Source organism: Cupressus sempervirens, chromosome 4 (assembly GCF_028749045.1).
Source record: "Cupressus sempervirens isolate cs-2001-9-10 chromosome 4, ASM2874904v1, whole genome shotgun sequence".
Lineage (NCBI taxonomy): Eukaryota > Viridiplantae > Streptophyta > Pinopsida > Cupressales > Cupressaceae > Cupressus > Cupressus sempervirens.
The window spans coordinates 202,793,685-202,820,456 of NC_143121.1; positions in this window are offsets into that span (position 1 = coordinate 202,793,685).

Here is a 26,772-nt window from a genome sequence, read left to right on the forward strand (position 1 = left end):
GTCACCCTATGACCCCCTTTAACTCTTATATATTAATAATATACATATCAATATATATATATATATATATATATATATATATATATATATATATATATATATATATATATATATATATATATATATATATATATATATATATATATATATATATATATATATATATATATATATATATATATATATATATATATATATATATATATATATATACATATACATATTACATTATTATATTTAATGAAAATATTACGTTATTATAGAAATATATTAGTAACATACATATTAATATAATAATATTTATAATATATATTATATTTAATAAAAATATTATGTTGTTATATAAATATTATATTATTATACAAATTAATATAATAATATATAATACATATTACATTTAATGAAAATATTATTTTATTGTATATATTAATAACATACATATTAATATAATAATATATAATACGTATTTTATATATATATAAATTATGTTATTATATTTAATAAAAATAATAATAATATATATTATATTTATAGATTGTAATAAGATTAACATAAGATATTATTATATATTACTAGATTATATCTTGTATGTTTACATTATGTTATTATATATATATAATATATTAAAATATGCCTTTACATATTAATATAAGTGAAATAATTTAAAAATTAAAAACTAGAACGTTTAAATCGAATTTCCCTCCAAAATTTGAAGATTTTTTGAATTTGACTACCGAGCCATATCGGATATCCAATTTGAAATCGGATATCCAATTTTGAATCGGATATCCGATCAGGCTCGGTATTTACCAAGCCTGCCCGGTCAACCCCAAAGACATGTTTATAGAGAGTTTTAGTGATACTCAGACTTCGGGTAGTTGTCTGACAATGTTATTTTGATTGAAATTGAATGAAACGAAATAGGTTTTTTAATATCGCTCTCTAGATTCCATTAATATAATTTCTGTCAAATTCTAAGTTCGATAAGTATTTATTAGTTAATTATCAATGAAGATTATTGTAAAGTGTTGATTGACATACTGAAGGAAAAATAGCTATAACTTTCAAACGGTATAACATTTTTTAAATCTAAAAGTTGTGTCACATTCTATACTTCGCCTAGTATAAGAAAAAAACAAAAAAAGAAGAATTTGATCAAATTTTCTATTAGTTAGGGTGGTCAGACACGGGACTTTTTTTAATCCAAAAAAGTTTTGGTAGAAAATTCATATTTAATTATTTATTTGGAATAAAAATATCAAAAAATATGTGTCACATCCGGGCATGAGTCTAGTTTTCATATCTATAATTATATCAAAAAAATATTATGATTTGATTTTGATTAAGGTGGTCAGACATACACCTACTTTTTATTTTTGCCCTGAAATTTTCTTAGTACTGCATTAAAATTCAAACTTTTGACCAATCAATTATTTTTTCTATTGATAAGGCCTAGTAATTTAGAAACTATATTCAATTTTCTACAAATTATTTTCTTGCAACTTTTTGATATAAAGTCCATAACCACTTCAAAATTATGTGTCAAGTTGACATAACCCTGATTTGCTGATTTTTCACTGCCACTTAAGGCCATAGTTTGGTACACCATGATCTTGCACATACCCATCAACACTTTGCAACCTAGGGTTGGATCATTTTGAGACATTCCACCATGGGAAATTGATGTCCTTTGCTTCAATGCAAGGTCTAAACATGTAATTTAACATTCTACAATTCTTTTTCCAAAATATGCAAGGAGTTGGGTTTGCCACCATACCCTAGGTGTGCATCTTCATTAGTACACCAATCAACATTTACAAGAGTACTTCGAAGTTGGTGTTTGGGAATTTTCTAGGAGTTGAAACCTTGGATTATTTTTTCCCTTACATGCCCCCACATGTTCCCATAGTTTGATTGTGTTTCTCCATTGTGGAAGGTACACTTGTAGTGTAAATGGTGCCCTAATTAGGCCTTCAAATTTGGTCTAATGTTACAATAGTAGAAACTTCTATTCCTTTCCATCCTTGGATGCTTTGGCAGGTCTTATAAAATCCAAAAGGGTATCCAAATATCTAGTCAAGTCACTCTTTTGTTTGAGAACATTTCAGGATATGTTCCTTTTTCATCATAGGAAGGGCTACAAGCCAAATCATTGGTTTTGAAAGCAACTTGATGCCATAAGTTGTCTTTAATGCAAAGAATCATTGACTCATTGTGAAGAATACCTAAATAGGCAATATCAGTGATTGTAGGCTACCCTTGGTGTTTGTATCCAATTTTTGGGTTTTGATCCCTCATTTGCAAAGGGAAACCTTTACTGCATTTTGAGTTTTTGGTGCTTAGAATTTTTGTAGAACTAGTGATTAGATTACCTTGTCTTGTGGGTTTTTGATAACCTTCCTATAAGCCCATCTCCATAGCCATGATAGGTATTTGGCACTAGGACCTATCACCTTGGGTGTTGAGGGAATTGTGAACTTCTATCATTTCTTGTTGTTTGAAGACTTCTACTGCCTACTGTTGCATTGAATTCTTGCTGGAAAAAGAAGTTTTGTTATGCTTTACCAAAACACACTCATTGAAATTTATGTTAGAAGGTTTTAAAATCTTAGTCAAATCTCTAACTGCAAACATACTACTAGTTTTCATGATACTGCCAAAGTTCATATGAAAAAATCTCTTATGCCATAACCAACTGTCATCTACCTTTGCAACCAAACATGTCATTTATGTAGGAATCAATTGAAATACATTACTTCTAAATCTGGTTCCTATCCAATTAACTTTGCATCTTAGTCTCTGATCATGCATGTCTTTTATGTGAACTGCAACTAATAACCTTTGTCCACTAGTTGTCCAACACTCAAAAGATTGTTCTTCAAACCATCAACAAAATATAAATCCTCAATCTTAGTTTTACCATCAAAAGTTATAGATTAAATACCTTTAACTTGGCATGTTGCATTTTTTCCAACTCTAACAATGCCTTCATTTTGACTTTTGAAGTTAATAAACTTGTTCATATCATGAGTCATATGATGTGAAAAATCACTATCAATTATCCAATCAAATTTATTTTCAGCCTTTGACACCAAAGCTACATTGTTTGGGCTTTCATCTTTGATTTCCACAAATCCAATTTCACTATCACTAGCACTTAATTAGAATCAATTTCTTCATTTTCATATATACACTCTCTATCTCTTCTAGGTTTTTAATTTCCTTTATACATTTTCTCTCTTTTAGGACACTTAGATGCATAATGACCAAATTCATTACAAGTCCAACATTTAAAGATTTTCTTAGCATATTTCTCTCTTCTTACTAGAAGGGCTACTCCTTCTTCAATCTTTTTGTCCTCATCAGATTTGTCAGTGCTAGCGAAATCTCCTCTAGAACTTGTGCTGCTTGATAAACTAGGTCGAATATTGAAGGCACTGAAAGTTGTCTCTATTTTGGTCAATTCTCTAGATTGTCAAAGCTCACTCTCAATTGCTTCATGTCTTCCAAGCGATGTATCCTTTTTGAAATCTTTGGTAGAATATATCAACAACTATATTATTTGAACTATTGACTTAAATGGTAGTGTTAAAGTCTTCAATATCTTCCATATAACATCATCATCTTCTTTGGTTCCTCCTTGAGATTTAATACCAATAGTAATTTTTGATATCCTCCCTACATATGTTCTTATAGATTCATCTTCCATCATTTTAGCATCTTGAAATGCACAAATTCAGCCTTGTAGTCTCAACTTCTTCGAATGTGCACCACCTTCAAAACTAGTTTCCAAAAGCTTTCCAAATCAAATGTGAAGTAACAAGTGATTTTACCTAATTGTATCCAAGTTCAAGAAGTGTAGTCAATAGTGTATTCAATTTCAGGAAGTAACTAGGGAAACCCATGTTCAGAGGGAAAACCCCAGTGGGAATGATGCCCACAAGATGATGTACTAATATAAATATTCCTTGTTAGAGGATGGATCCTATTAGGAGTCTATTACAACATTTAATACATATAGGTCCCTATTAGGAGACTTTTAATCCCTATTAGGAGTTGTGTCAACCCTATTAAGAGTTGTAGTGTAATGTATGTGAGAAGAGCCGACTGCCCAAACATGCAATTTCAACCACAAGAAGAGCTCACTGTTCAAACATGCAATTTACTATTATGTTCTTCTTTCATTTTTTTTGTCAACCAAACCAATTAATTTCAAACCTTGTAGACTGGGTCATGAACCTCAAATCCAAATATCAAACCTCAAATCACACAATAAAACCTTGGCAATGAAGTTTTTGTCACTTTCGCTCTACTCTGCTCAACTTTGCATACTATTCTTTTTGCTGCTTACAATCACTTCTCATCAATATAATTCCATGCCACATGATAAAGTAGAATTTCCTTCCCTTATATTGATTCTATAAAAAAATTCCCTGAGTCAGCTATTAGACTTTCTCAATTAATCATTATAGGACCACATTAAGAACATGTTACACTTAGTGATAACATTAATCTCTTTCCTTTCCTGTACAATCAATATTATGATGAGAAAATTTAGCCACATCATCACCAACATGTCTTTTTTAGATCCTCAACCTCAATTCTTAGAATAATAATTATGCTAGGAGATATAACAATTTTACTAGAACATGACTTTGTAAGTTTTATTTCAGAATAGACATCAAGAAAACTTAAATAACTTCATCCAGACTTAACATTTATTCATTTGATGCTGACTAGATATACTAGATACTCAAAGGAATCTACCATAACCGTGGATAGTGAGAATACTCAACTAGCCATATGTACCAACTTTATCATTCCACTATTCTTCTGGTGGATACCATAGAAGACTATTATGTTGACATCAATGACAAACTCAATCATGAGTGTAACATATCTAAAATACTCCACCATAGGAATATCATCAAAATTCATGCTTCTAATAGAAGAGAAGTTTTTTTAACATCAAGCTACTCCAAACACAAATTTTTAGTAGCCACAATACTTGAAACAATGAGAATAGAAGTCATTTTAACAATAGGAGAAAATATCTCATCAAAATCAATGCCCTTTTCTTGTACAAATCCTTTTAAAACTAACCTGCCTTTAAATCTTTTCTTACCTCCATTCTATTCTTTTAACCTATCAACCCATTTATTCTATAAAGCCCTTTTACTTGTAGGAAACTTGCATAAATCCCATTTCTTATTTTTCAGCAAAGATTCCATTTCATCTTTCATTACAAACTCCCACTAAATCTTTGTATCCACTTGAACAACTTCATCATAACATTCAGGTTCACCAACATCTGTTAGTAAAATAGAGTACAAAGAAGGAGATAATATTTCTAGAGGTCTACTTTGTCTTGTTGACCATCTAACATTCATTGTTGTGTAGAGTATTTGTTGCTATGATTATTTCACATCATGCAGAATTGATAGAACAACATATTTTGGAGTATCATCCAACACTATATAATCATCTTCTTTCTTCTCATGTTGCAGTAATAGATCTTTGTGCAACACTTTCTCATTGAATATGATATCCCTACTTCTTAAAATTTTATGATTTTCAAAATCCCAAAATGTATAGCCAAATTTATTAATTTCATATCCAACAAATACACATTTCTTTGACTTAGCTTCCATCTTGGTTCTATTTTCAAAATTTGTATGAGAAAATGCTTCACAACCAAAGGTTTTGAGAAAAGAATAACTCACCTTCTTAGCAGTCCATTCTTCCTCTAGAATGCCACTGCCAAAAGGAGTAGAAGTACTTCTATTAATTAAATATACAACATTATTAATAGCCTTTTTCCATATGTTTAAGGGTAACACTACATGCAACCTCACCCTCCTTGAACACTCCATTATAGTCCTATTCATGTGCTCAGCCACTCCATTTTCATGTGGAGTCCTTAGAACAATTTTTTGTCTACGAATACCACTAGTGGAGTAATAATTTTCAAATTCATGATTGCAATAATCACTAGCATTATTAGATCTAAGACATTTTAATTTATTACTAGTCTCATTTTCAACCAAGCATTTCAATTTCTTAAAAGTTTGAAATACATTAGATTTTTGTCTAAGAAAATTAACCCATACTTTTCTGATTGCATCATCAATAAATGTAACATAATAATGAGATTCACCAAGGGAAGATACCTAAGCTGGTCCCTATATATCTATATGAACAAGCTCTAACCTATCACTTTTCTTTTCATTTCCACTCTTCACAAAACTCACACACAACTTTCACACAAATCCATATTAACACATTTCAAACCTGGTAAAAATTTCTTTGAATAAAGTACTTTCATACCTTTCTCACTCATGTGCCCAAGTTTTTTGTGCCACAACATTGTATCAAAATCTACAACACCTATTTGTCCTCCCTACTCAACTGCAACAATTGTTCCTGAACATTCATTTTTCTCTACAACAATTAAAGTAGAAGAAACAAAATGACCTATACAAAGATATAAGGTGCCTACTTTCACACCTTTTTTTACTATAAGGGAACCTTTTTAAACCTTCCAAATTTTATCATTAAAAGTAACTACACAACCCTCATCAATGAGTTTCCCTATTGAAATTACATTCCTACTCAACCTTGGAAAATGTCTTACCTTGTGTATTAGCTTGTTGGTGTTTGAAAATGCTGGAGGGTTTTCAATTATCCCACTAAGAAAGTGACATATCTAGGGGCAGCTAACTCCCATTTTCAACATGCCATTTCAGACAACGAGCCAACTATAAGGCATGACCCTTCTTCTACTTTAGGCTCTGCTAAACCTAGGTGGGTGGACCTCAGATTCAATTGATACCGTACCAGTGCATAACATATCCCTAAATCTATTTAATGCAGATAAAAACCCCTTATATCTCCTAGTAACTCATGAAATGACACAAATCTATGGTAGCTAAATGCAAATCTAGAATATTCACAAGTTGAGTGAGGGCATTCTATTTAGGTCCTTCAACATAAAATGTAAAGAATAATTGATTAAAGATGTTGAATTCAACAAAACCCTCAGATATGCAACAGTAAGACCTAGTGATCCTATAATTGATCAGTGCCTTAACCATTGGGCAGTCCCATGAATCACAAACATACATATGAATATCTGAGACATAGTGTATCTTCAAATATCTGATCTATCCATTTAACTTTTAAATGGACATCTATGCTCAATCTGAAACTCATTCTTACATGATATCCCCATCAGCAAACCTGCAACCCTGTTGATTCTCTAAAGCATTTACACAACCTCTTGGATTATAAGCAACAATGGACTAACATACAGCCTTAACGAGCTGCAATTACAACCTAAGCTCTTTGTTCAGACATTGAAGATCACTGATAAAGGAGACGAAAATTAGAATAAAACTAATGAAATTCTTGTTCCTTTATATTAATTTCCTTAAAATTATATAGTCATATGCATGAAATGAAAGACATGAAACAACCTAACATATTTGAATTATCTATATTATCTACACTACTGTTGTTCATACAAGAAGAATTTGTTGAAAGAAAATGGTGTCTCAGTATTGGAAATGCATCAAGAACTAGATCCAAAATCTAGTATCACAATCATGAGCCAATTTCTTCCAAGGAACTAGAACCCTTACAATGAGGAAAAGAAAAGTAGATATATGAAAGAGTTAATTCCTGAATTTGAATTTGCAACTAACATCTATCAACCTGGAAAACCCTTCTGAACAAGTGAAAAACAACTTTCAAATCTTTTCCTTCAAATGCTGAATCAAATCCCTTTCAGTTATGGCTCTAAAAGCATCAAATATCTGAAACTATGATTGAACAACTTTCTGATTTGATTCTTGATCTTTACCTATGGTAAAAGTGAAGATCAATTTTTTTTAAATGACTTCAAAAAGCCAAGGAAATCTTCTACAACTGATTTTTCACATAACGACTCTAAATAGTATTCAAAACTACTCTGAGAATGCCCTAGAATTTATAAAATTGCTTACAGACTAAACCAGTGTAGACCTATGTAAAGTCTAACCCCAAATTCAAAAAATTCAACTTCTCCTAGTTCTAGTGGTATATTGCACTGCCCATTTCTGATAAAAATCTCCCCTGATATGACCTTTTGAAAAATTTGGTCTCAATTGTGTCTGAACATTAAAAATGAAAAATTTAAAAATATATATAGTCTAGACTATATAAAAATTTAAATTCATTTAAATTTTCCATTTTATACGTTGATCTATCTCAATTTCTATTTGATATTCACTTTGTTTTTTCCCTCAATCCACTATCACCATGTGTCAAACGTTGATTTGCTGTGACCTTTGAAAATTTAATTAATTAATATTTTAATATTAATCAATTAATTTAATTTTTTTAATCAAATTCCCTTATCCCGTAGCCCCGAGACCCTTTCTCATCTCCATCTCCCTTTACATTCTTATGCTCAACTTTGCCTACGCTCATACAGGAAACTCCATTTTCAGACCACCGAAGGCTTTGAAATTTTATCTTACATTCATATGCTTTCATCATTTCCCATAGCCCCAAAACCTTCATGTTTTATCTTCACGCTCATACGGGCTTTAGGTGCCTTTATGTTCTTACAGGGTCTTCACTTTGCGTATGATCGAAATGTCTTTCACTTTTCCTTTATGCACATCCACTCAGCCTCTTTCTTTACACTCATATAGGTACAAACGTATCCCCGAATGTGTTAAAATATTTAATTTTCACCCTTACATTGAACCTCATGTCATATGGGCATCAAACTTCTTTCATCTACATCCCGATCACACAGTGGGTGTAAGACCATAGAATTTTCATTTTCACGTCCTGATCTTACATTTCATAAGCCTCCCCGTAGCATCATGGAGTCTCCCAAATTCTTCTACATTTATACTTTTACCTTTTAGCAACTTCACAAGGTGCAAAATATATGTGACCAATTGGCCCGTAGGCCCCTTACATGGTCGTGACCTTTTTAAAGGCTGTGTCTTTTAAGAAAAATAGTCATATGACCGCCAGAATATAAAAGGACATCAAAGATATCCACATAAAGCATGTGGGATATTGCATTGCTAGTATTTTCCCATGCTCTGTGCCTTTCCTTCAATGGCACGACTCTCTTGTTCTCTGCGTGAGAATTTTTTACTCATAGCTTCAGATCTTTATATTGGTATTGACTTTTGTCCTGCCCTCCCTTCATTTCCTTATGCCATTGGCTTAACTTTGCAAATGGTTCCCTCCTTTTCCATGTGAGCTTCTTTTTCTTCTTTCATTGTGCAAGTGAATAGTCTTGTTAATGATTTCATGTTCCTTGCTATTGAAACAAGCTTCCCTTTGAAACATAGATGCTCCTCTTTTCATACTGCCTACGGCTATATGCTTTTACCTAGCATCTTCTTCATTAACAAGTGTGTGTTAAGCCCCTTTTCATTTTTCTCTAGGGCTTGGCTCAATGTGGAGAGTCCCTTTTAAAATCAAAACATTGGCCTCTACACTTTCAAAGCTACAACCTCCTCCAAAATTGCACAGGGATTCCTTTTCATCTTTTGCATGGACGGGCTCACCTGCTGGGCATTTTGTATTATTTGTTTCTTATTTACTTTAGTTAGATATTTTGCACCACACCCAAGGTATGAGAACATAGCTTTAGTCACTATAATCACAATATATGAAGAAATGATAATATGGCTTCATGCCCATATACTGTAAGATCATTATAAACAATTGGTCATTTATGAATAACATCTCATATGATGACTAATTAATTCAAGCATGAACCAATGAATGATATCATGGGGACCCTTATAATGAGAAAAAATTGCAACTTGAGCTTCTTCAATCCATATATGATCCCATTCATTTGATGGAATCAGTCGGGCCCCAAAGTGAGTCCGACTAAAAAAAAAAATTCATTTCTAAACAACTAAGATTCTCAAACTAACCAACTAAACATCTTGAACTCATTAGAATTAAGTTCGACCGATGATTAATCAAATAAAGCTTGATTTATCACTTCCTGCCAACTTGTCAATTTGATATTGAGAGGTCCTTTGACTACCTTTGAAAATTGAACCAAACAACTGATCAAGATCTACAAACTAACAAACTAAATATTTGATCTACATACTTTCACCCTGTCAAAATTCATCTTATGATGAATTCCCAATCAAAAGATATTCGCTGTCAGAGTTGCCTTCTCAGAATTACCTACAAGTAAACAAGTCAAAAAACAACAAACTAGGTTTGGATTTGGCTCTGAAAATTGGGAAAATGATAATTTGAGGATCAAAAATCTAGGGCATAGGTACTTTTTCATAAGGATAATATAACTCTATGAATTGGGCTCATGAAAAATCATTGGGCACAAATGACGATTAGTCAAAGTAGGCTACCTAGATTTTGCAATTTGAAACAATGATAGGATAACAATTTTTGCAAAATGGAATTGACCTGGAAAAGTGTGTAAATGGATTCGTCATGACTTGAAACTTGAAAAATAACAAGTCTCTGACCTTTACAATGCAACACAAAAGGAATTTTAGCATTTTGATCAACTGGTCAAAAGTTACAACACGTCAAACAGGGCTTCCCAGAATTATGTGCAAAGTACAAAAGCATGAAAACAGTAACTGACCAACTTTGAGGGATTCAAAACCTAGTCAAATGGACTCAAAATGACTCAATATCTGAAACATAGGCTCTTAGGTATGGACATTAGACATTCTCAAAGTGGAAAGTCACAAAAAATTTCTAGTTGTGAGATATTCACTTGCAAACAAGGTCTCCTATTTCTGTTTGACATGGTAAAAATGCAAATTAGACATTGGCTCAAGAAAGGACTTCGCCAAATAGCTCAAAATATTAATTTATCATTACAAAATATGTAGATGGGCTAAATGAAGGGTGTTGGAAACATTGAACACCTCATGGGGCTTTCATAGGCTTGATTTGATTCAAAACATTAAATGGATGGTCAAAATGAGAAAGAAATTTTGAGCTCCAACATAGCCAATGATTCCCATTCTACAACTTAATCTTTATTTTGCCTTTTCCAATAATCTGACAGGGTTCATTATCCCTCAAATAAATAAGCCCAAAATCCCCTTGAACATAATCAATAAAATAACCTCTAAGTATAGCATTAAATGAAGCACCAGAATCTAAAACCCATGAATCATCAACAATTTCTAATGACAGAAGCAAAGCATCCTCTTCGGATTTGAAACATACCACATTTGCCTCCTCTTTGTTCCATTTTTATTTATCTCCTTCATTCTTCTTTTGAGTCCAACAATATTTCTTCTTATGCCCTAGTTTCCCACAATACTAGCAAGCTCTCGATCCTTTTGATTGAGACGTCTTCCCCTTTTACTTAACTCTTGATTTCCCATGATTTCTAGAATTATTTGCTCTCTCATATGTTCTGCCTCTTCTTTGTGTGTTTAAAGTAGTTCTTGATGTAGATCCACCTCAGATTTTCCTATTAGTTTCCTCACTCAAAATAACACCCATCACATCATCAAATTTTAGAGTATTCGATCCAAAAACATAATTACTCACAACCATTGCCAAGCCATTCTAGCTTTCAGGAAAAGAACACAAAATCAAGAGAGCCCTAATTTCTTCATCAAAATTAATATCCATAGAAGATAACTAACTAGTAATAGTATTAAACTCATTTAAATGATCTACAATAGATCCACCTTATGTCATCTTCATGTTAAATAAACACTTCCTGAGAAATACCTTGTTTGAAGTGGAGGGTTTTTCATCTAGTTCTGCTAGGGTTTGTATCAACTCTTTTTTCATCTTCACTTTTGTAATGTTAAATTTCACTGATGGTGCCAAGTGTAATCAAATGCTTCCAAGTTCTTTTTATCTAAAATCTCATAGTCCTCATTTGTCATATTTTCTTGTTTCTTGACTTTTCTTTCCAACGGCTTCCATAAATCCTTCAAATAAAGATAGTCTTCCATTTGCATCTTCCATAACTAAAATTTATGCCCATTAAAATTCTCAAAATTTATCTTACCCTCCTCTACCATAGCTCCCACTCAACCATGACACTCCCACTCAACCATGAGACCTTTCTATAGAGGATCACCAAATATTTAAAAAAAAACTAATAATGGTTTGGCTATAAAAAAAATGATGATTGTCTAGCTCTGATTCCACTTGTTTGGAGACATAATGGTTACATGCAAATAAAAATAATATTAGAAAATAATAGACCACATAGAAGATAACACAAGACACCAATATTTAACATGGTACACCCAGTCCCTAGGCTATGCCCCCCAACAACAACTCCAATATTATTATCATCTAGTGATTACAATTTGCAATCCCTTACAGATCAATACCATCGCAAAAACCTACAATAACACCATTAAATTATAAAATCCCTAACCCTAACCATTTTTATACAATCTTTTTCCACATAGAAAATTAGGGGTAGAATAAGTCGTCCAATGGAAAAATAGCAATCACTACCTTTTAGAAGCCCCAAGACCCCGCAGGGGTACTGCCTCTTGACCCTATCTTGGGGGTGTTGCCCCAAACCCCCATAGAAATAATATGGGGAGAAAATTTCACCTAATAAACCTCTAAGTCTGATTAGGCTCCACATCACAACATATTTGGGGTTTGAACTTCAAGTTAAACGTGAGTAATGTCTAAACTCTTTAAAAGGTAGTTGTAAATATTTCTTAAGGACTCTTCTCTATTTTCACTTGTAGTAGCTTTATGATCTGCAATTGTATTTCCTTTTCTTCCTTTCATGAATAAGCATTATCAGCTTTACCTTATCTTGCTAGTCTAATACATTGCATAATTTATTTCCATGTGTGAATTTTTTCTAGCTTGTTCTTTCGTGTTGGAATATCATGTGTAATTTTCTACTGAATGTTTTCTTGTGAACTTGTTTCCTTGCAACATTTAATTAGTTTTACCTTCATGTAGATTCTAAAAGAGTGTATTGGATTCAAGATTCATGTATTTGGGAGTCTTCTTCATGTGTACTACATTCATAGGTAGATTTGTAACCATAGTTTCAATTTGGTGCATCATTCTCCTTTCCCTTTCTTCTTTTAATTTCAATTCTCCTTCTCCCTTTTCCCTAAAAGTGGTAGTGTAGGTGCATCCTGATTGTAAGGAAGTTGGCCTTCTCTGGAGATTCAACCTCAAAAAATGAGTCCCACACTAGGAGGTCATTTCCATTTTACACAAGCATGCTTGAGGGTCATACCTCAAAAAGGGGTGCAAACATTTTTGTCAAATAGTTACCTAATTAAAAAAATCTATCAAAACTCTTTTCCAATTAGAAAAATTTTCATTGTCATGTACTAATATTGATAATCATATTTATCAAATTCTTGAATTTGTAAATTCTTTGTTATGATAATGCCCTCAAACACCTTATTCTCTAATAACAAATGAAGATTTGAAATAGAAATAACTATCTCATTCAAATAAACAAACACAATTAAAAAAATATTGAATTTTGATCTATACTAGAGGATACTCTATCTTTATAAAATCAAATCTCAATTTTTTATGGAACTCTATCTCATAATACAATATTTATTCTTATTCTTGTTAGAAATAGGGATTATTGATAGGGGGTTGAATTAGTAATCTACAAAATTTAGTCACCAACTAGGTATTATTTCTTACTTTAAATCATACATAACAAAGTAATAAAGTAATGCTAAATAGTAATAGTAACCATGCATAATGATAACTCATAATAGCATATTTTGTTAACTAGGACAACCTTGACCAAGGGAAAACCCTGGTGGGGATGATACCCACTAGATAATATATGGATATATAAGTTCCTTGTTAGAGGATGGACCCTATTAGGAATAAATGAGAAAATTTAGTGTAAGGAGTCCCTATTAAGAGACTTTGAATCCCTACTAGGAGATTCCAACCCTGTTAGGAGTTGTAGTACAATAGATTTAAGATGCACCCACTGTGCAAATATGCACTTGCAATTCCAAGAAGAGTTCACTGCCCAAAAAAGTAATCAAACTTATGGAATATAGGTACTGTAACTTCATCCTCAATTGATCTCTAATATTTAGTTCAATCACAGATCACAAAAAAATTCACAAAACATTGCATACAATTGCTCAACATAATAACACACTTCTTATCACAAAATGTCCGTTGCATAAATACCATACCTTTACACAAATTTTTGCTAGGTCGACTAAGACCATAATATACTTTTCCAACTGAGAGGAAACATCTAGAATGTTAGCCCTAATTGGACAAGTAATTATTTTGTAAATAAAATAATCATTTCCATCAATTTTGTTGTTCTATTTCATTTAAAACATGAATATCTCTATTTGTACAACCCATACTAACTTTTGAGGTTATACACATCATCACCAACATGTATACTATCTCCATCTAACTTCAGTAGTCATAACATGATGTTAACAACAAGTTATAAGAAAAGCAATACATTTTTGTATACCAAATCCCATACTTCAACAATTTTCTATTTACCAAAAGCTAAGTATCTTTATTTCCAAGGTTTCTTGTAAGCATGTACATCATGTGTTTCCATAAATGATAAAAATTACATATCTCCATTAGCCAATTGTCAAAAATCTCCCCCTTTGGCATTGATGGCAACAAAATAGGGAAAATTGGCTAAGTAACAAAAACTACATCTATTATTTATGATCAGTTTTTACGTATGCTCCCTGTTACAATATACTTTACAATATTTATCTTTTATTTACCTAGTTTACAATTTTTACATTATATCTCTCCCACTTTAACATTAATGAAAAAGATCAAAATGTCAAAATCTATCCAAAAATTGTCCATCTATTGTTCAAAATGTTGTTCTTTTGTCTTAAGCCGGTAGAATCTTCATGCAATCATCAAAATTTTCTTTTAGAATATCCATAACTTTATTCCATGTCTCCTTCATGAATTTAGTAGAGGTGAGAATTTCACATAAGGCATATGATGCAATCTCAACTGCATTAAGGTCTGAGTACAAAAAGTTAGAATAGCACCCTTGGCCTCAACACATTCCTCCAACTATTTCTCAACAAAATATATTTTTAGAGAAATATAGACTCTTTGAAATTTGATAGTCTCTTAAAAATATGTTCCTTCTAAAGTTTTAGTTTCCTAATATCAGTGTCAATACTAGCCACTTGTCCTTCAAAATCATGAACTTTACAAGATGGATGTTCTATCTGGCTAGATAGAGCCTCTAGCTCAGTCATCTTTCCTCCAATCTAACTATTGATTTCCTTAGTTAGTTTATATGATAGTGTACTCTTAATGTACAATATTTTACCATCTTGTTGACACTTCCAAAGTTTCTTGATATAAGTATCAAGGCTTATGAAATCATTCTCAATATTTTGGCAAATGATGCTAAATAAGTTAGCATCATGTGAAATATGTGCCTTTGCTTCTACAACACTTTAAAAATTAGTAAATTCTTCATCAAATTACTTTAGCATTTCTTATGCGCTCTATTTTGCATCTACTTCTATGTATTGCACTACTAGAGTACTATGTAGTCTTTCAATAACCTCCATCAAGGTTTTCTATAGGCTCTTCACTATTATATTCTTTTTAATAAGTTTTGATAAGGATGAGATCAAATCAGTTCAATCATCATTATCAATTGCTAAGCTAGCAAGTGAAAGAAAAGTAGATGAACTAGAAGGTCTAGTGTCATCCTCCCTTTGCTTCTTAGCTACCTCTTTTACTCTTCTCTCTTCTTCTTCTTTCTTTTATTTTTCCTTTCTTTCATTTTCTCTCTTCTCTTCCTATTTTTTCTTCTCATCCTTAAGAAATTTATGTTTGGCCTCTTCCACTTTCTTATTTTCTTCTTTAAGTTACCTCTTTTCCTCTTCAATTTGTCTCAGTTTTTCTTTAATATCCTTCTTATGAGCTTCATTTTGTTTAGAACTTCCAAATGGATTAGTGTCATCAATGTTAATGGTAATATTGATCTGATCTATTTGTATATCTTCATCACTCACTAACACTTTTGAGGTTATAGGTGCTAGTGGAGATGGTGCCTTAGATTTTATCAACATCTGACTTAATACTGCTATAGTCTCACTTCTTAATTATCTTTCTCACACACCATAAATAAAAATGGTCTTACTTTATTTAACAAATAAGGTGCAAGATTATTCAATAATCTCTTAATCTCTTCTTCATCATTTGTCTTGCAAATAGTTCTTAGCATAGCCTTTTGAAGTTCTAAATATTCTTCTCTTGTTGGAGCCTTCTACTCAATAAGTCTATCATAAACTTTCTAGTTTACTATGCCCTTAATATCCTTCAATTTCAGATTGTTTGCTATAATCTATCTCACAATAGAGATATCAATCTAATCTTTTTCAAAATTGTTATACAAGTCATAAAATTTGTTCATCTAAACAAAGTTAGCCTCAATAGAAATAGTTGAGTTAACCTTTTCTATCTTTGACTTCTAGGGTTACTAAGCTTTTCTTGCTGATTGCTTTGTTACTTTCTCTACTTGTTTTACTTCTTGTTCTTCTTCTTCTTTATCACTAGATTCAATAATTGTCAACAATGTCTTTTGCCTCTTGCCTAGTCTAGTGGCTTGCTGCTTGATCCTTTTTGTATTTTTGGTCACTGCTTCCACTAATCTCTCAAATTTTCTCTTAGGCTCACTAGATTTAACATCAGACACTACTACATACATAATGCTTTATTTTGAATATGTCTTTGCAATAGATACTAACAAAGGTTGTGTATTCAATATGCCTTGTTTCATGGTTTTCTTGACTACCTCACACTCACTCTCAGTCATACCAGCCTCTAATAAAGCTTTCTTCATAATAGACTCTATCTTCCTATAAGATGCCTTCTCCTAGGATGCTTGATGAGCTAACTAGGTAATCTCATCATAGGTTTCAAATCTATATTCTACTTTATCTTTCTTTGATTTCAACAATAAATCAATATAACCAACTATTATATCATCATTCAATTCATAACCCAACGGATCAAGAAATGTTTCCTAAAGTTATTTTACTTGAATATAAGTATAATATGTATCAACCATAATACAAGTGTCTTCTTTAAATCTATCAAAAATTGCAAATTCAATTCTAAATCTCTATCTCATTTCATTCAAAAATGTCTTAATTAACAAGTTTCCACTATCCAATATCTTATCTGTAGGATTTCTTTTGCATACTTCCATGATATTTTCCATTTTACATCTATTGCTGCTCATTATCTTTGTAACCAATAAATATGGAAATCTTTTAAGCACATGAAAGAATATGTGATTGATTAGTGACTAAAATCTAAACACGCTATTCTTAGTCCTCTTGATCTTTTCTATTTTCTTAAGTAATTGTATTGTCAGAATTTTACCGAGGTTTACTTGTTCCTTCTCTACACTAATCTTATATGTTGCATGGATAAATCTGGCTGATAATTCACCATTCTTTGAGCTTGCACATACAAAGTAGGCAATGATTCTACTCGAGAATCTTACATCATCTTGCTTAATGGTGTTGATCACCATGGCCTTTCCATTGTACACTGCTTTTTGTGTAGCTTTCAACTTTCTTCTTGACCATTTTGTCACCTATAGGTACATTGCCTTGTTTACTAAGACCAATTACCTCATGAATAAGGTCAGTAGAAATATCAATTACACTATCTTGCATCCATAGTTACTAATCATATATCCTACTTAATATGATCTATGTACACTCATCTTTGTCCAATTCATGGTAGAAATGACATTTGAGTAGGTCTAGTTCCCTCAAATGTTTGAATTCAAGCTTTATAGTCATGTTTTGATTGAAAGCTAATTCATATCTTTGTTCATGTATTCAATCCAATAGATCTACATTTACTATTAATATAGCTTCCTACATCTTCCAAATATACTACATTGTTCAAAGTAATGGATAATGTTGAGTTAGGGTTTCCTTCTATGGGTTGCATGGAAACAACCTTCAACTTAGGTCTGTCCTTATTATAAACATAGTGCACTACTGACCTATCCATGATTCTATCAAATATGAACATTTACCAAATAAATTTGTTCAAAAAATGATAAAATACCTCTTTCTAAAAATAGGTTTTTCTTTGAAATTGCCTTGATAAGTCACTTTTGAGTGCTCTTTACTTTGGATGTATTCACAATGAAGTGAAAATCAAGTCTATAGTCCATTTATTCCATCAACTTCAACTTGCATTAATTGCAGACCTCAGAAACATTAAAAAGTTCTCAATTACATTTTTTAATTAAATAATTGCTCAAGATTATCTATCCAATCTACAAATGCTACTCGAGGTTTACTATAGCCTTCTTTCATCATGAAAATGCTCCTCAAGACTTCACTTCACAAAATTCTCTACAAAAACATAGTTTTTGTCTTCTGCTACAGAATTAACCTTTTCTATAATATCAATAATTCTTAATTCCTTCATAACTTGTTTAGATAAGTTTCAAATTACAAGCAAGCTTAGTTACCATCTAAACATAACTTGATACACCTTTTCCCAACTTTACTTCCTCTAATTCAATCTCTAGATGAGATTCTCAAATTTGGGTGCTATAAACAAGGTTAATTCAACTTAATTGAATCAAACTTGATAACAAGCTTTGATCTTCTTGTCTCATAAAAATCTAGCTTCTCTTTTTAGATGTCCAATCCTTTTACAAATGCCTCATTGAGTTCTTCTCAAAGTTCACTTACTACATTTCTTTATTCCTCATTATCTATGTTAGTTCCAGAGTTCCTCTCATAGTTCCTTCTGTCATTTTTGATGTTCTTTCCATCATTTCTTCTGTTTCAAATATTTATTCCATTGCTCCTTCTATCTAGATTTTTTTTTTCATTCTACAATACTTTGTTGTATGTTTGGATTTTTTATACAACTAACATAGTGGTGCTCTTCCTCTAGAATTTTACTAATCATTAGGTGCATGACAATTCCAAGAAATGTGTCCTAAGTTGTTACACTTATAACACATGATCTATCTTCTATCTCCATAAGGTCTTCCTTCTCTTGATGTCCTTTCATTGGATCTTCTTCTATATGTAGGGTTAGTATTTCTCAACATTCTCATATTCGTTCTATCATTATCATACTTAGGTTTCCTACAATCAATTGCTTTATGACCCATACCATGACAATTATGACAATAAAATTCCTCAACATGATTAAATGAATTATTTTTACATTCTCTTCTCATATGACATATTTCATTACATAAAAAACACTTACCTCTAAATTCATATCTAGTTTCCTTAGGAGATTCCACTTGCTTTGGTTCATCCAAAATTTCAACTTCGTTGTCTTTTCCAACTTCTTTAATTTATCAAAAGATTGACTAGATTCAATCTTATCATTAGATTTAACTTTTTCTTTCAAATCTAATCCAATCTTAGGTTTCTTCATAGACATGTTAATTAGATAACCAAGACTAGTCTTATCATAAGTAGGTCTCTATATTGACATTGAATCAACAAGCTTTTCTCTACTAGAATAAAGCTTCTCAAGACACTACTTACATTGAGTTAATTCACCTTTCATAATAGTATTTTGCTTATGAAATTCTTCATGATCTTTCAATGTTTCAAATTTAGATGTTCTCTTCACTAGACTTGCTCTAAGATCTGCATTCTCAGTCTTCAAATCAAAAATTCAACTTTCCTAGGATCATTCTTCAAACTTAACTTTAGATTCATAATATTCAATTCATGCTTCAAGATCTTGTGCTATGTCTTTAGCTTTGAATAATCATCAACACTAGTTCTAGATTTAGTAGATTTAGGCTTGGATTTGAGATGTTCAATCTTTTCCTTCAATTGTCCAATATATACTTTGGAGTCTTCATATATATCCTTCAGCTTATCTCTTTCTTTAGTAAGGAGATCAATTTGTTCAAGAGCCTCTTCAAGGTTCTTCATCAACTATTCCATATCCATAGGGATCTTACTAAAGCTATTAAGCCTCTTCAAAGTAACTTTACTCTAATACCACTTGTTAGAAATAGGGATTACTATAGGGGAATCTACAAACTTTAGTTGGCAACTAGGTAATATATCTTACTTTAAACCATACATAACAAAGTAATAAATTAATTTTGATTAGTAACAATAACCATGCACACAGGTAATTCATAACACCATATTTTGTTAACTAGGGAAACTCTAGCCAAAGGAAATCCTTGGTGGGAATGATATCCTCTAGATAATATACTTATATATAAGTTCCTCATTAGAGGATTGACCCTAAATAGTAATATTAACCATGCACAAAGATAAATTAGAACACCATATTTTGTTAACTAGGGAAACCCTAGCCATGGGAAAACCTCGGTAGGGATGATACCCACTAGCTAATATACTAATATATAAGTTCCTTGTTAGAGGATGGACCCTATTAGGAGTGAATGAGAAAATTCAATATAAGGAGTCCTTGTTAGGAGACTTTGAATCCATTTTAGGAGTTTTAGTACAATAGATGCAAGATGAGCTCACTACCCAAACAAATAATTAGACCTCTATAATATATGTACAATAACTTCTTTCGCGATTGATCTCTGATCTTCAATTCAATCTTGGATCACAAAACTACTTTAACAAAACTTCACATACAATTGCTCAACATAATAGCACACTTCTTGTCGCAAAATCTCCTTTGTATAAATACCATAGCTTTACATAAATTGCTGCTAGGTCAGCTAAGACCATAATACACTTTTCCAACTTGGAGTAAACACATAGGAGTAAACATCTATGATATCTTTATTTTTGAGGTTTGCTATAAGCATGTACATCATGTGTTGCCATAAATGAGAATAATTACATATCTCCATTAGCCAGTTGTCAACAATTCCATGGTCACAAGAAAAAATAAAATGAATACAAATTATTTTTTATTTATTTCTCCCACAATTGTAGACTGAAGATTAAATCCCTAAATTAATTGAAAATAAACTAGCAAGTCTTATGCATTTTGTGCATGTCTTATTTGACATTCATATGCATGTAAAATCATGCATTTGTTCTTGACTCTTAACTAATTTTCCTCATGCAAAACTACCCATTAGAAGATATAAGATCCCCAAAAAATATGTATTATTAATTGAAGAAAATCTAACTCTAACTTCCACTAATTTGGTGACTGGAAGTTTTGATGATGGAGCTTAAATTAAAAAGATCATTACTCTTCATTTATGTTAAAAAGTTAGAGTGGCATGATGCTTTTTTCCATTTTATCAATTCTTGGAAGCAAAAATATGTTAAATTTGATTTTTAGGCCAAGGTATATGACTCCCATATTCATTTTTTTAAAGCATGTTTGAAAGATAAGTTGTATTCTAAGACTTATCACTAGTAGAGAAACAATCTCCCATGAGAATTACATGCAGCTATACTTTTCTCAGCATAATGTTATTCATAAATTGGCCCTTTATTTGACAATCCATGATATTGTAGTCCACTTGAACATTTTTTTAATGGACCAAAAGAAATATAATTTGCAAGAAAAATGGGAGTTTCTTAATCATACTACATGTGATGTTCAAATGTTGTCCATTCACACAAGTAATTTATTCAATATTTACTTCCAAATCCTTTGCTAACCTTTATCTGATTTTAATGTTAGCCATAATTTTTAATGTTTATAACATTACTCTCAAAAATATATTTTCCATATGTATTAAAATAATTCCTTTTTACATGAAATCTTAGTATTTATTGGTTCCTTATTCACCCCCTACTCTCAATAACCTATCCTACCTTATCTTTCCAACAACTACTATTGTCAATTGAAATTTATATTAAGCATTAATTTATAGTTTCATTTTTCCTAACTTTCAATTGATATAATTAAACCCAAACTAATGCATTAGAAGAAAACATACACAATGGTCTAATTTTATTGTTATTGTCATTTATTCATGCTTTGGAAGAAAATCAATGGTTCAAGATTAATTTACCTAAGATAGAGGCTTCATTGTTACTATTTACTTCAAGTGGATACTCTCTTCCTGCATTTCTAAAGTTCATGGAAAACCAAAAAAAATTGATGGTAATGAATTATGGTACAAAGATTAAAACTATAAAAGGTCTAGATGTTTTATCTTCACTAGCTTAACTCAAGAGTTTTTGTTTTGAGAGGTTGATTTCACCTATTGTTCAAGAACAAAGAAAGCAAATACAAAAACTTAGAAAAGATTTTTTTAAGTTTATGTGAAGGATTTGAATATGCATCTACACTCAACATTACCATGTTACAAAAACTTAACATCAATCACTCCAACAACTTGAAAGAGGTTCCTCATAGCTTCTATCATATCCATTCTATTATGATGTGGTCTCTTAGCAATGGCCACTTTTTAAGAATTTTTTATATGGTTTTACAAATATGAGATCTTTTAGAGTGCTAAGGTTTTCATCTTTACCAGGCCTAAAAGAAATGCTATCATCAATTGGAAAACTCTTGTTGTTTAAATGTCTTAACATCACATTCTACGAAGGGCTCATATAATTCTAGAGAAAATAGGAAAACTCAAGAATTTGAGTGAGCTTGATATGAGTGAGCGTTCTCATTTGAAGAGGATTCTAAGAGATAATTTTGAACCAAGATCCCTAAAGCTAGTTATATATGATGAAAAGATTGGGAATTAGTAGTTTTTGGCCTAAAATATGTCAATTCTAGAGCTTATAGTTGAAATTATAGAAAAACATTTTAATATGGATTGGCTTGATAATTGATTCTTTTGTTACCTCTAATATGTATGACAAGTAAAATTAAATAAAAGCTCCTTTATATTGGAGCATTTTGTTATAATAAATTCTTATCATCTTTTAAGGATAGTAAGAACTATTTACTATTTTTTGCATTCAAAAGCATTTTCTTGTTTTGTATGAAGTCAACAATAGACTCTTTGTATAAAATAAAAACACAATATATTAATATAAATATACATTTTAATAGGATGGCATTGTGAATTATGATGAGTTTGGTATTGTATCCAACTCCATAAAGTAATTAAGTAGATTGATATATATATATATATATATATATATATATATATATATATATATATATATATCTGTGTGTGTGTGTGTGTGTGTGTGTAATGTATTGTACCATATCCAAAGGAATTAAGATACATATATGTGAAGAAATAAGAAGTAGATGAGTACAAATTTAAGAACACCACAAGTAGTATATGGTATAGCAAAGACTTGTCTATCATAGTAAGGTGATCATTACAATTCAATGAATCTCATTCAACAAATCAAAGTTGCAGATTAGAGATCATTGACTAATTCAACCTAATAGGTGCATGAGTAAAATGCTCTAACTAGGTGGACTTAACAGTCTTTGGCTAAATCTCCTAATAGAGTTCATACTTCATTGTATGTTTGTAAATCCTTTAACAAGGTGGAACTAATAGTCCTTATTGCTCCTAATAGGGGCCAAATTTATAGTGGAGTACTAAAGCTTGTGGGTATCATCCCCACCCTAGTTTTACTTTCTATTTGGAAGGTTTCTAGGTCACTATATCTTGTGTCAAAGTGCTATGAATGTTTTATTCATTTCATTCTTTCATGTATGCAAGTAGATCAAAATAATATATGAATTTGATTAGCTGGCAAAGTAAGTTTTATTGGTTCATGATTCACCCGTTCCCTCTTAGTAACCTATCATAGTTTATATTTCCAACATTTGGTATCATAGCATTTGGTTCTCACATCAGAAGTTTAATAGCTTGAGAAAACATCACATGCAATGGAGATATATAGAGTAGAAAAGGCTATTGAGAATGACAAGTTGGATATGGATCTAGCCATTGGACAACTCAAGAAAGAAAAGGATAAACACTCTCAATCCTTTCAAATAAGGAAAGGTCTTGCGGAAAAAATGAATCATAATATCTACATTGAAGAAAGACTTAAAGACTTATGCCAAGAAAGAAATTCATATGAAGTTGATATAGCGATCAAAGACCTACTTGAGAAAAATCTCAATCTTCAAGAAGAAGTCAAAAAATTGAAAAAGAGAGAAACATATCCAATCAATCATAATGTGTCAAGTCATGGAATAAAAGGAAAAAGAAAAAGAATAGATAGAAGAAATAGACAATGAAATCAATCAACTATCCCTTTAGTAAACATGCTTTATTGATCAACTCAATGATGCAAATTAAGAGCTTATTAATCTAAGGATAGAGAATGGAAGACTGTAGAATTGTCATGCCTAACCACTACTCTAAGTTTTTCTTCTCTTTAGGACTTTGTTGTTTTAGGATTTCTTTCTGATGTTATGATTGAATTTTTGTCGAACTTGGTTATAATGCTGTTGCTGAATAATGAGACTGATGCTAAACATGTTTTCAGCGATAAACTATGTTTTAGAAAATAATATGATTTAGGATTTTATATATATTGAATGTGGCATATTATTGGTTTCTAATTGATAGATTATCGATTATGTTTTTGACTCTTTGTTTACTACCGTCTGTTTCATGTTGTATGTTGACGTAATGTTGCAAAAATTCACTAATGATTATATGTGGTATTTACTCAGAATCCTTCATTGTAATTTCACACATGTAACTATAGGGATTTAATGTTTAGATCATGTTAACCCTTAAGATGATTTCATGTTTTGACTCTTATTGGATTGGAAATTGAGGGAACGATGGTTGTGTTTATGTATATATATATGTTTACATATGTGTTGTCTTATGACTAAGGTTTAATACCTTAGTGGAGCTTGGCATACATTTGTATTTGTTTTGTTTTAAAAAAATAATTAAATCACCTCATATGCAAATAGCAATGAAATAACCCTAAATGGGTATCGATTGCTATGAAGGAGGGTAACATTGTTACTTTTTGAGCCATTTTCATGGTAGTGGACTTGGACTATCAAATTTATGGCATTGAAATTGTATTCGGCCTTACCTTGATATGAGTCGGGTTTTACTGATTCAGGCCAATTTTTGAGCCACATTGCTTTGATTGATTTTAGATCTGTAGTTTTGTGCTGAGATATCAGCATTCTTATGGGAATTGGTTGGAGGGTTAACGTCCATATCTAGTTTAATTTGATGGGGTTATTTCTCAGACATTGGCTATTGTGGTTTATGGAGTTTCAGTTTCACTCAATTGTGAAGTCTTTTGTGAATGGTGTGAGTCGACATCGTGGAGTTTTACTCACCGATGTTGGATTTGGTTTTTGGGGTTTTGGCATCAAGTCGGTTTGAGGAACAATCTTCCATCTTCAGTTGTTCAGGTAGGGGGAAATTTCTTACCCTACTCTTTCACTCTATCTGTGAATGCCATGTAACTTTCAGTTGCAAAATGTAAAGGAATATCATATTTGTATAGTGTGAAAATTTACATGCAAAGATGAGTATGTTCATTTCGTACTTTATAAAGTTTTGCATGAACCCACTTTTGTATGTGGAAGTTAAGGAGGGTTATGTTTGGAAGTTGTTTTAATTATGTTTAAAAAGCTATGCCCAAACATATGTTTCTCACCAAGATGAGTTTTGGGAGAAACATAAGGTTGCAACATTTGGCATGTCGGCTGTTATGTAACAGTGAGCAGATTTATACTTTCATTGGTATGAGCTCGTGAGAATCTATACCTCTAGTTTGCATGATAATTCATAAAAAAATTTAGAGAGGCATGGCCTCAGACTTGAAAATATATTTATGTGTACGTGTCTACTGTTAAGGGCAGAGACAATTTGTCAAATGGTTTGCATGAAACCATAGCAATGTTAAAACTATCATGTTAACTTGCATAACAATTCAAGGGTAATGAAATGTATGAAATTTCCTCATGAAACATAGTCGATTTATAGTGGGAACATAGTTAATTCGAATATCTTATGACAGAAATTTTGTTTTATTATAATAATAAGCAATATGAGAGTTATCTCATTATATTTTTGAAATGTGTCAAGATCGATAGTTTAGTTGAATTATTATTGAAAACAATAACTTAGTAAATTGTTGATAATGGTTTTGGATGTGACAGTTTGTTAAAAGTTTTAAAAGGAAAATTTGATCTGAACAAAAAAATCTGTAATCGTATAAAATTTTCTTCACAAGTTATGATGTAGAATATAGTTAATGAATAGCTGTTGTTGTGAAAATTGTTGCAATTAACCAAGATATTATATTGAGAACATAGATATAGGAAGAAGCTATAGTATCAACAAGGTCATTATGCGAACAGCTTGGGAGCATCTTTTTTTTTTGGGATTTTGCATTTTAGTCTTTTGATCATTAATGTAATATAAGATATTTTACATGTTGTGAGTCATATTTCAAATTTTAATTCAGATATTGTATTTTAAATGCTATTTGTGGTTAAAACAGGGTGATATCTCACTATCAAACAGTGGTAAAATAACAATGGAGACTTGGATATTTATTAAACTAGTAAATTATCTTTTGTTTAGCATTGACTGTACTTAGTTTTAGTAATACTTGATTTTATTATACAATGTTTTAATAAGCATTTTTAGATTGTTTTGCAATAAGATATAATTCTGTTCTTAGAGAAAATGGAAAGTCATTTTTAAGATAGGAGACGGATTATGATAAATATTGATGTGATGAAACAAGGGTATCACATATTCATTATATTATTATCTTGGCCAATTTAGAGGTTAAGCTCAGATTGTTATGATAGTAGAGATAAGTATTACAGTACTATGACTAGTTATATATA